Source organism: Microcebus murinus, chromosome 18, assembly GCF_040939455.1.
Source record: "Microcebus murinus isolate Inina chromosome 18, M.murinus_Inina_mat1.0, whole genome shotgun sequence".
Lineage (NCBI taxonomy): Eukaryota > Metazoa > Chordata > Mammalia > Primates > Cheirogaleidae > Microcebus > Microcebus murinus.
The window spans coordinates 44,328,995-44,339,519 of record NC_134121.1 but is presented as its reverse complement, the minus strand read 5'-3'; positions in this window follow the sequence as shown (position 1 = coordinate 44,339,519).

The window sequence follows — 10,525 nt, the reverse complement described above, 5'->3', positions numbered from 1 at the left end:
TGGTGGCCCGGAACTCGCCTTCAGCTGAGGGACCTTCTATACCGCTGCACCCTGTGGACCACGCCGTCGCGCGCCAGTGACGTAGGCTCGAGGAAGCTGGCAGCCCGGGTACTGGGTTCGGGAGGTTTGGTCTGTGATTCCTGGTGCCTCCGCCCATTGGCAAAAGCTCAAGTGTTTAGAGCCAAACAGAAGACAAGTTCCTTTGTGCCATGCTTTTCTGGTACATATCTCCGCCACTGATTCTCATAAACCGCCAAACCTCAATTACCAGATAGGCGAATTGACGCCCAGATAGGTAGGTCTTGTCCAGGGCTGCACAGTGTTTCCAATAAATCCTGGCCCAGAGCCCTGATCTCCTAACTTGTAGGGCAATGCTGTATCTATTTTCTTAATGGAAGCCTGACACTGTATCTCTTCATTCACTCATTTATTCGGTGTATCTCTCAACAATGGTTATTCCACGTAATAAAATGGGCCAGGGCACTGTCTCAGAGCCTAGAAATATGTGAGTCATGTATGTAGTAGGTTAAAATCTTATAGTAGCCACATTAAAAAAGTAAAAGAAACAGGTGAAATTAATTTTAGCCATAATTAACCCAATGTATCAAAATATTATTTCAACGTGTAATCAATAGTAAAAATATAGAGATCTTATACATTCTTTTCTCATACCAACTCTTTTAAATCCGGTGTGTATTTTATTAATATATTTAACTGCACGTCTCAGTAAGAAGGCACCATGTATGCAGTACAGTACTAGCCATATGTGGCTGGTGGCTCCTGTGTTGAAATTGCAAAATTTGATAAATGTTAGGAAACAAATGGCTGTCATAGAGAATACCAGGGATCTATTTTAGATAGAATAACCAAAGAAGCCCTCTTTGACCAAGAAACAATTAAGCTGAGATCTAAAGGAAATAAAGGAAGGCTGGGCACGGTGACTCACACCTGTAATCCTAGCACTCTGAGAGGCTGAGGCGGGTGGATTGCTCGAGGTCAGGAGTTCGAAACCAGCCTGAGCAAGAGCAAGACCCCATCTCTATTATAAATAGAAAGAAATTAATTGGCCAACTAATATATATATAGAAAAAATTAGCTGGGCATGGTGGCGCATGCCTGTAGTCCCAGCTACTCAGGAGGCTGAGGCAGAAGGATTGCTTGAGCCCAGGAGTTTGAGGTTGCTGTGAGCTAGGCTGATGCCACGGCACACTCACTCTAGCCTGGACAACAAAACGAGACTCGGTCTCAAATAAATAAATAAATAAATAAAATAAAGGAAATAAAAGGATTAGCTTGGGGAGAGTGAGAAGAGCCTTCAAAGATATGAGTGCAACTCAGGGCGATGCACTAAGGAAGGAAAAAAGGTGGTCTTGTTGAAGAAAGTGAAAGACTGGAGAGGTGCAGATGGGAAGGGTTGTTAGGAAACAGATTAAGTCATCAGATTTATACTCTGGGGTCACTCTTGCTGCTGAACATTTATCCTGGGCTTGTCTCTGTTCTAAGTGCTAGGGAGATTCGGGGAATATGCAGTTAAATGAAGTGCAGCACAGAAGACTGACCATGGCCTTTGGAATCAGAAACCTGGCGTCAAATCTACCTCAGCTCCTTACTAACTGTGGAATCTTGGGCCAATTACTGATATGCTCAGTCTCAATTCCCTCATCTATAAAATGGAATCTAATAATTACTAATAAATAATATGAGATTTTGTAGGGTTCTTGTAAATATTAGAAATAATTTGTAAAACAACTAGGACAGTGCCTAGACACAAGGCAGGCACTAGATAAATAGTAGCCATTGTCAGATAAAGCAGTGTGTTAGTGCTTAGCAAAAGGTCACTCCTTAAACTACAGTAATTATTTTCATCCCTGCTTTCAAGCTCAAAGTCCTGTTCTACTTATTCAAGGCTGCATAGAACATAGCTCATATATCCATCTCGCTCATTAACATCTAACAGGATTTCCCCTTTTACCTCTGGTTTCTGTTAACACGTCTCTAGGAACTTTTGAGATCTGATCTGAAACTGCAGGAATTCTTCCCCTAATTAAAGATGCTTTTATTCTGCATTTATTTCAGAATATATAATGTGAACTTGAAAACTTTGATGTTTGTGCTTGTTCCCAAATAATTATGTTTTGTCTCCTTCAAATAGGTTATAAGAAGACAGATACACATTCTTTATTTCCCTTCCTCCTCCCCATCCAAGTGTTTTATATAATACTCCACTCATTTGTTTATTCAGTGAACAACTGGAGGGTATTAGGCTTAAAGAATTCACATTCCCCAAACTTTCATCCAGACCTCCTATAAAACCCAGCACTCTCCCCTTCCTAGGGGTGTTTTAGCAGGTAGTCTTTGCCAGACCCCTAGAGAAATAAAGGAATGTAATGCAAGAGGGAAACCTAACTTTCCTTATCTCTCCCTGTTATTTGAAAAGAATTTATTATAGCGGCTGTTCTGGTCCAGTTGCTTACTCCCCCTGGAAAAACCCTCTATAAAACCCAAGGCTCTCTCCTTTTCTTGCATGGATGCTTTTTTCGGCCTCCACCCATCTGCACCCAGATACTCAAACAGCATTTTGCAACATGACTCTTCATATGTCTCTCGGCTCTGGACCTAACAAAGGGTACCACTATATTTAACAAAAACTGTTTATTTCTGGGTGCTTATAAATCATATGTGATCACTGATGACTGGTCTCACTTTAAATTCATGTCCACAAATCTCAAATGGATGCACAACACTGCCTGAGCTCCTACTACATGCTCCTGACAAGTTTACCCTTCTGTACTTGAATGACTCTCATACTTTTTCATCTCCCTAAACTTCCAGTATTCCTTTCTTCTACCTCATATTTATGGTATGGACTAATTCTTCATTGAGAAAACAGAAGCAAATGTGAACTTCCCCATCATCTCACTACCAAATCTGCCAACCTGCAAATACTTTCTGCTTTTCCCCATCTTTCATTGAAGGAAACATCCCTGTTGCCATCAAAACCCAGCTCTTCCTTTTGTGCATTGGATTCTATCCCTTTCACTTTCTCAATATCTGTGCCCCAGTGATTATCCTCTCTTTTTCCTATATCACATTTATCCTCTGCCGGATCATTTCTAAACATGGCCAAATATCTCCCATCTTGAGAAAAACCCTCCCTGGAACCCAGGTTCCTCTGTAGCTATCACTCCCTTTCTGTGCTTTTCTTCATGGCAAGACTTCTTGAAAGAATTATTTTATTGTCTCTTACTGTACTTCCTCCTGCCCCATTTACTCCAATCCATTCTAATCAAGCTTCCAACCCCACTGTCTCACTGAGATAGTTCTTGTTAGGTTACCAACGACTTCCACGTTAACAGCACTAGTAGTCACCTCTCTTCTTACTTGAACCTCTCAGTGATGCTCAACATATTAACCATTCCCCTTCTTAAAACACATATGGCGACCTGTTCTGATTTTCCTCCAAACTCAATGGTGACTTTTCCATCTCCTTTGCTAGCTCTTCCTCTGCTTCATTTCTTTTGTTTTTTTGTGTTTTGTTTGTTTGTTTTTTTTGAGACAGGGTCTCACTCTGTTGCCCAGGCTAGAGTGCAGTGACATCATCATAGCTCACTGCAGCCTCAAATTCCTGGGCTCAAGCAATCCTCCTGCCTCAGCCTCCTTAGTAGCTGGGACTACAGGTGTATACCACCACACCCAGCTAATTTTTCTATTTTTTGTAGAGACAGAGTCTCACTATGTTGCCCAGACTGGTCTCGAACTCCTGGCTTTAAGTGATCTTCCTACATCAGCCTCCCAAAGTGCTAGGGTTATAGGCATGAGTCATTGTGCCTGGCCTGCTTTGCTTCTTAATATGACATGTTCCAGGACTCAGTCTTACTGTCCTCTATTGTTCTCTGCTTAAACTTTCTAAAAGAATCTACCCATGTTCATAGCTTTGAATACCATCTGATGGCCATATATTCATATCTCTAGTGCTGACATCTTCACTGAATTTCAACTGTGTATTTGACATGTCTTCTTGTGAACCTAATAGGTATCTCAAATTTAACATGGTCTGATCTGGCACAGTGGCTCACGCCTATAATCACAACACTTTGGGAGGTCAAGGCAGAAGAGTGCTTGAGGCCAAGAGTTCAAGACTAGCCTGGGCAATATAGCAAGACCTCATCTCTAAAAAACAATTTTTAATTTAAAAAAAAATTTGGTGTGGTGGTGCATGCCGATAGTCCTAGCTATTCTGATAGGCTGAGGCAGGAGGATCAGTTAAGCTCAGGAGTTCGAGGAGATCACATCACTGCACTCTAGCCTGGGCAAGACAGCAAAACCCCGTCTCAAAAAAAAAAAAACCCCAAAAAAAAAAACTTGGCCAAACCAGAATAGTTGGTTCTTCCACACACCTGTTATTTTCCTTTTCTTCCCCATCTCTGTAACTAACATAACTGTTCACCAAAAACCTAACAATCAACCTTAATTCCTCTCTCTCCCTCATCTCCCCACCTTCAACCCATCAGCAAGTCCCGTCAGCTTTGCTTGTATAATGAGTCCTGTATGAGCTTGCTTTTCTCTATCTCCTCATTTGTCATCCTAGTCAAAGCCACTGTCATCTTTTGGTAGAAAGGATAGGTTCCTGTCTGTTTCTCCCCATTTCTGTTCTTGCCACATTCCCCCACTACCACATTCTTTTCTCCACTCAGCACCCAAAATTATCTTTTAGTATGTTGACCACAGTTATGGTAGTATCTGCTCAAGCTGAGTATATATATCTGTGACCCAGAAATCTCAGCTCCAGGGACACTCCCAAGAGAAATACATAAATATGTTCACCAAAAGACATGAACAAGAATGTTCATAGCAACATTATTCACAATAGCCCCATCTGGAAGCTATCCAAATGCGCCTTGACAGTAGGATAGATAATTCGATTTTTTTTTATTTCTTTTTTTTTTTCTTTTTTTGAGACAGAGTCTCCCTCTGTTGCCCAGGCTAGAGTGCCATGGCATCAGCCTAGCTCACAGCAACCTCAGACTCCTAGGCTCAAGGAATTCTACTGCCTCAGCCTCCCGAGTAGCTGGGACTACAGGCATGTACCACCATGGCTAGCTACTTTTTTCTATATATTTTTAGTTGTCCAGCTAATTTCTTTCTATTTTTAGTAGAGATGGGGTCTCACTCTTGGTCAAGCTGGTCTCGAACTCCTGACCTTAAATGATCCTCCTGCCTCAGCCTCCCAGAGTCCTAGGATTACTGCCACACCCAGCCAATAATTTGATTTTAATATAGTCACACAATGACATAGAGCAAAGCATTCAAAATGGATGAACTAAAACCACACAAACAAGATGGATGAAACTCATGGAAATAATATTGAGTGAAAGAACCAGAAGCGAGAATACATGATGTATGATTCCATTTACATGAAATTCAAAAAAATAGTCAAAACTAATCTATGGTGTTAGAATTGAGAATATTGGCTACCCTTGGGGTGGGTATCAACTAGAAGGGAGTATGGGAGAGGGAGTTGAGTACTGGTTATGCTGGCGTTTGCATTTTGTGAAAATCCGTTGAGCTGTAAGTACATTTATGATTTGTGTCCTTTTCTCTATCCCTCAGTAAATAGTTTTTTAAAAAAATCAGCCAGATCATCTCTCTTCCCTACTTGTTACCCTCAATGGTTTCCCAGATAACAGAGGCTTTCCTGAATCCCTCAGTTAAAATAGTGCTACCCACCCTGCCCCACTCACTCTATCATATTATCTTGTTTTATTTCCATCACGCCTGCCATATTAGTTTGCTAGGGCTGCTGTAACACAAACTGAGCAGAATAGAACAAGAGAAATTCATTGCCTCACAGTTCTAGAGGCCAGAAGTCCAAAATTAAGGTGTCAGCAGGAACACGCTCCTTCTGAAGACTTTAAGAAAGAATCTGTTCCAGACTTTTCTATTAGCTTCCTGTAGTCTCAGGTGTTCCCTGGCTTGGAGATGACCCTGAGTCTCTTCACATCATCTTCCCTCTGTACAAGTCTGTTTCTGTGTCCAGATTGCCCCTTTTTATAAGGACGCCAATCTTATCAAACTAGTGCTAACCCTAATGACCTCATGAACTTGATCATCTGCAAAGACTCTATTTCCAAATAAGGTCACTGGAGGTTAGAACTTAAAGATCTTTTGGGGAGGCCACAATCAACCCAAAATACCTACATTATCTGAAATTATCTTTTTTTTTTTTTTAAACAGAGTCTCGCTCTGTTGCCCAGGCTAGAGTGCCATGGCATCAGCCTAGCTCACAGCAACCTCAAACTCCTGGGCTCAAGTGATCCTTCTGCCTCAGCCTCCCGAGTTGCTGGGACTACAGGCATGCACCACCATGCCCAGCTAATTTTTTTTCTATATATTTTAATTAGCCAATTACTTTGTTTCTATTTTTAGTAGAGACAAGGTCTTGCTCTTGCTCAGGCTGGTTTTGAACTCCTGACCTTGAGCAATCCCCCCACCTCGGCCTCCCAGAGTGCTAGGATTGTGAGCCACCGCACCAGGCCTGAAATTATCTTACTCAATTGTTTACCTGTTTATTGTCAAATTCTGTCCTCTAGAATATAAACTCTTATAGCAATTCACCATTGTATCCTCCCAGACCTAAAATAATGACTGGAACATAGTAGGTCCTCAATAAATATTTGTTGAATCAATGACTTAGAGTATGTTGTTGATTATTCACAATCCCTTAAGCACTGCATAGCAAAGATAGGGTTTTTTTTTTCTTTTTTGTGTGGGGGGGGAGAGATAGAGTGTCATTCTCTTGCCTGGGCTAGAGTGCCGTGGCGTCAGCCAAGCTCACAGCAAACTCAAACCTTGGCTCAAGCGATTCTCCTGCCTTAGCCTCCCGAGTAGCTGGGACTACAGGCACACACCACAACACCTGGCTATATATATATATAAAAATATATATATATTATTTTTTTTTTTTAGTTGTGCAGCTAATTTTTTTTCTATTTTTTTATAGTAGAGATGGGGTCTCACTCTTTCTCAGGCTGGTCTTGCACTCCTGAGCTCAAGCTCCTGCCTCAGCCTCCCAGAGTGCTAGGATTACAGGCGTGAGCCACCGCGCCCCACCTAAAGATAGGTTTTGAACACAGACAGTCTAGACTTCTAAGCCCTCAGTTGTAACCTCTATATGCCCTACCTCTCTAGAAGCCTGTTACTTCTCTACACCTTTCTGAGACGGTGTTAGTGGCAGCCAAGCAGGAAGAAATATGGGACTATGAACCAGTCACACCTAGGTGAGAATTCTTTAGGCCTAGGTGAGAATTCTGTAAGGATCATTCCACTCACCTCCTGTAGAGGGGGTCTCATGCTGAAAAATCTAAGAGGAAGGATTACAAAGACTAGTCAGCAATACCAGGAGAAAAATCAGTCTAGTTCCGCATATTACATCCAGTACCAATTATAAGAGGACTGCATACATTTAAAATAATATGAAAGTCACTTCTGGAAGTGGGAATAACATTCTAAGCAATATAAGTCACCAAGAAGTAAGCCAATTTGACTCCATAAAAACTTAACACTTTTTGCACATCTGAAAAATAGCTATAGATCCTTAATGAAAATTGACTAAAAAAGAAGAGAAAAATATTAAGAATCCAAAAGCTAAATAAGGAAAGGATGCAAACAGATAATTCATAAAAGTGAAAGTACAATAAGCAAATATATTGCAAAATGTTCAGCCTTACCAGTAATCAATGATGCCAATTAAAATAACAAGGAAGGGTCATTTTTTGCTTTTGTTCCCCAAATATATAATACCCAATATTGGCCAAGGCATCATGAAACAGGCTCTCTAATACATTACCAGAGGCAGAATAAAACTATGTGCAATCACTCTGGAAAACAATTGCCAGTGTTAATCAAGAGACGAGAAATAGCCACACTCTTAATTAAATAATCTCAATTATAAGCCCATATCATAAGGAAGCAGTTAGCTCTTCATTGCAGCATTATTGTAATCATCAAAACTGCAAACAATGGAAATTTACAGCAGTAAAGAAATACATTAAGGTAGCACATTTGATATAATCCAACCATAAAATAATTACAAAAACTGTGTAGCTACATGGAAAACTGTTACATTTAAAGGCAGGTACAAAAATTGCATATAGACTACAATTGCACTTCATCAAAATTCAAAAGTTTTGCACTTCAAAACACACCATTAATAAAATGAAAAGACAAGCCATAGATTAGGAGAAAATATTTGTAAATCATGTACCTTATAAAGGACTTGTATCTAGAGTAGCCTTATGTAACTCAAAAATAAAGACAACCCAATTAAAAATAGACAACATCAGCTGGGTGAGGTGGTTCATGCCTGTAATCCCAGCACTTTGGGAGTTGGCAGTGGGAGGAGTTTCATTTTAAAATGAAATGAGTCCCTCTGCTCAAGACCCAGGCTTATCTCAAAGTGAAAGCCAGACTGGGTGAGGTGGCTCATGCCTATAATCCTAGTAGTCTGGGAGGCCGAGGCAGGAGCTCAGGAGTTCAAGAGTAGCCTGAGCAAGAGCAAGACCCCCTCTCTACTAAAAGTAGAGGACATAGTGAGGCGGCCTATAGTCCCAGCTACTCAGGAGGGTGAGGCAAGAGGATTGGATCCCTTGAGCCCAGGAGTTTGAGGTTGCAGTGAGCTATGATGATGCCACTGCACTCTACCTAGGGCAACAGAGTGGTACTCTGTCTCAAAAAAAAAAAAGTTAAAGCCAGAGCTATACAATTGCTATAAGTGTCCAGTGATGGACACTCAGCTGACACCCCTTACCTCCCTGATCCCATATCCTATCTCTCTTTTCCTTGCTCATCCTCTAGTGACACCAGTCTCTTTGCTAGTCTTTAAACAGCCACCTTCTGTTCTCAAGGCCTTTGCTCTTACTATTCCCTTGGCCTAGAATGCTCTTCCTTTCGATATATGCAGGAATTCCTTTCTCACCTTCCTCAACTCTTTATTCAAATATTTAATATTTCTTTTTTAGTGAGACTTTCCCTGGCTACCTTCCTAAAATTACATGCCTATCCCTAACTTACACACATTTAAAAATCTCCTTTCCCTACTTTATTTTTCTCCTACTATATTATAATATATTATAATTTCTATAACTATATAATATACTATATTTGTCTCTCTTACCCACTAGAATAAATCTCCAAGAGAGTATGGATAGTTGTCTGTTTCTGTTGTATGTCATCTATAATGCCTAAAACAGTCCCTGGCACATAGTAAGCCCTCAATAAATTTTTTGAAAGAATGAATAAACAAGATTTCATAGACTTCTTTCCATATATGTTTACTTCATTCTTTTTAATGGCTGCATAGTATTCCACTAAATGAATACTACCATAATTTATTTAAGCAACCCCCTATTACTGAAGGACATTTAGCAGTTAGCATTATTGTATATAGGTACATATTATATATCTGGGCACCTGTATGTTTATTATGAAAATTCCTAGAAAGTGATTTTATGTCAAAGCACTTGAACATTTAAATTTTTGTTAGATATTCCCAAATTGATCTCCAAAAATATTATACCAATTTACACTTCTAGTCAACAGCATTCAAGAGTTTCCCAAACCCTCTTCAACCCGGATGTTATCAACTGGCTCATTATTTACCAATCTCATAAAAAAATGCTGCTTCACTGTAGTAGTCTTAATTGTAAAAGAAATAAAACATCTTGTTTTCCTTGTCAATCATTTGTACTTATTTTTCTATTGCTTTTTCAGATTTTTTGCTCATTCATTATTGGCTTATTGGTATTCATTCATTATTGTTTTTTTTATTGATTGGAGTTCTATATCAATTTTAAGGAAATTTGCCTTCTTTTTATTTTATTTTATTTATTTATTTATTTATTTATTTATTTATTTATTTATTTATTTATTTATTTATTTATTTATTTATTTTGAGACAGAGTATCACTCTGTTGCCCAGGCTAGAGTGCCATGGCATCAGCCTAGCTCACAGCAACCTCAAACTCCTGGGCTCAAGCTATCCTTCTGCCTCAGCCTCCCGAGTAGCTGGGACTATAGGCATGCACCACCATGCCCGGCTAATTTTTTCTATATATTTTTAGTTGGCCAATTAATTTCTTTCTATTTTTCAGTAGAGACAGGGTCTCGCTCTTGCTCAGGCTGGTTTCGAACTCCTGACCTTGAGCAACCTGCCCGCCTCAGCCTCCCAGAGTGCTAGGATTACAGGTGTCAGCCACTGCGCCCAGCCAAAATTTGCCTTCTATCTTATAAGCTGCAACTATTTTCCACATTTTTCTTTTGTAAATTTTGTTCACAGTGTCTTTGATAGTTAAAAAAACATTAATTTCTAAGGAGTGAAATTCAGTATTTTCTTTTTTGACCTCTGATTTTCATGTTAGCTTAGAGAAAGCTTCCCCACTCCAAGACTATAAAAACTACTCATGCTTTCATTTAATCACTGCATTTTTTTTTTTTTTTTTTTTGAGACAGAGTCTTGCTTTGTTGCCCA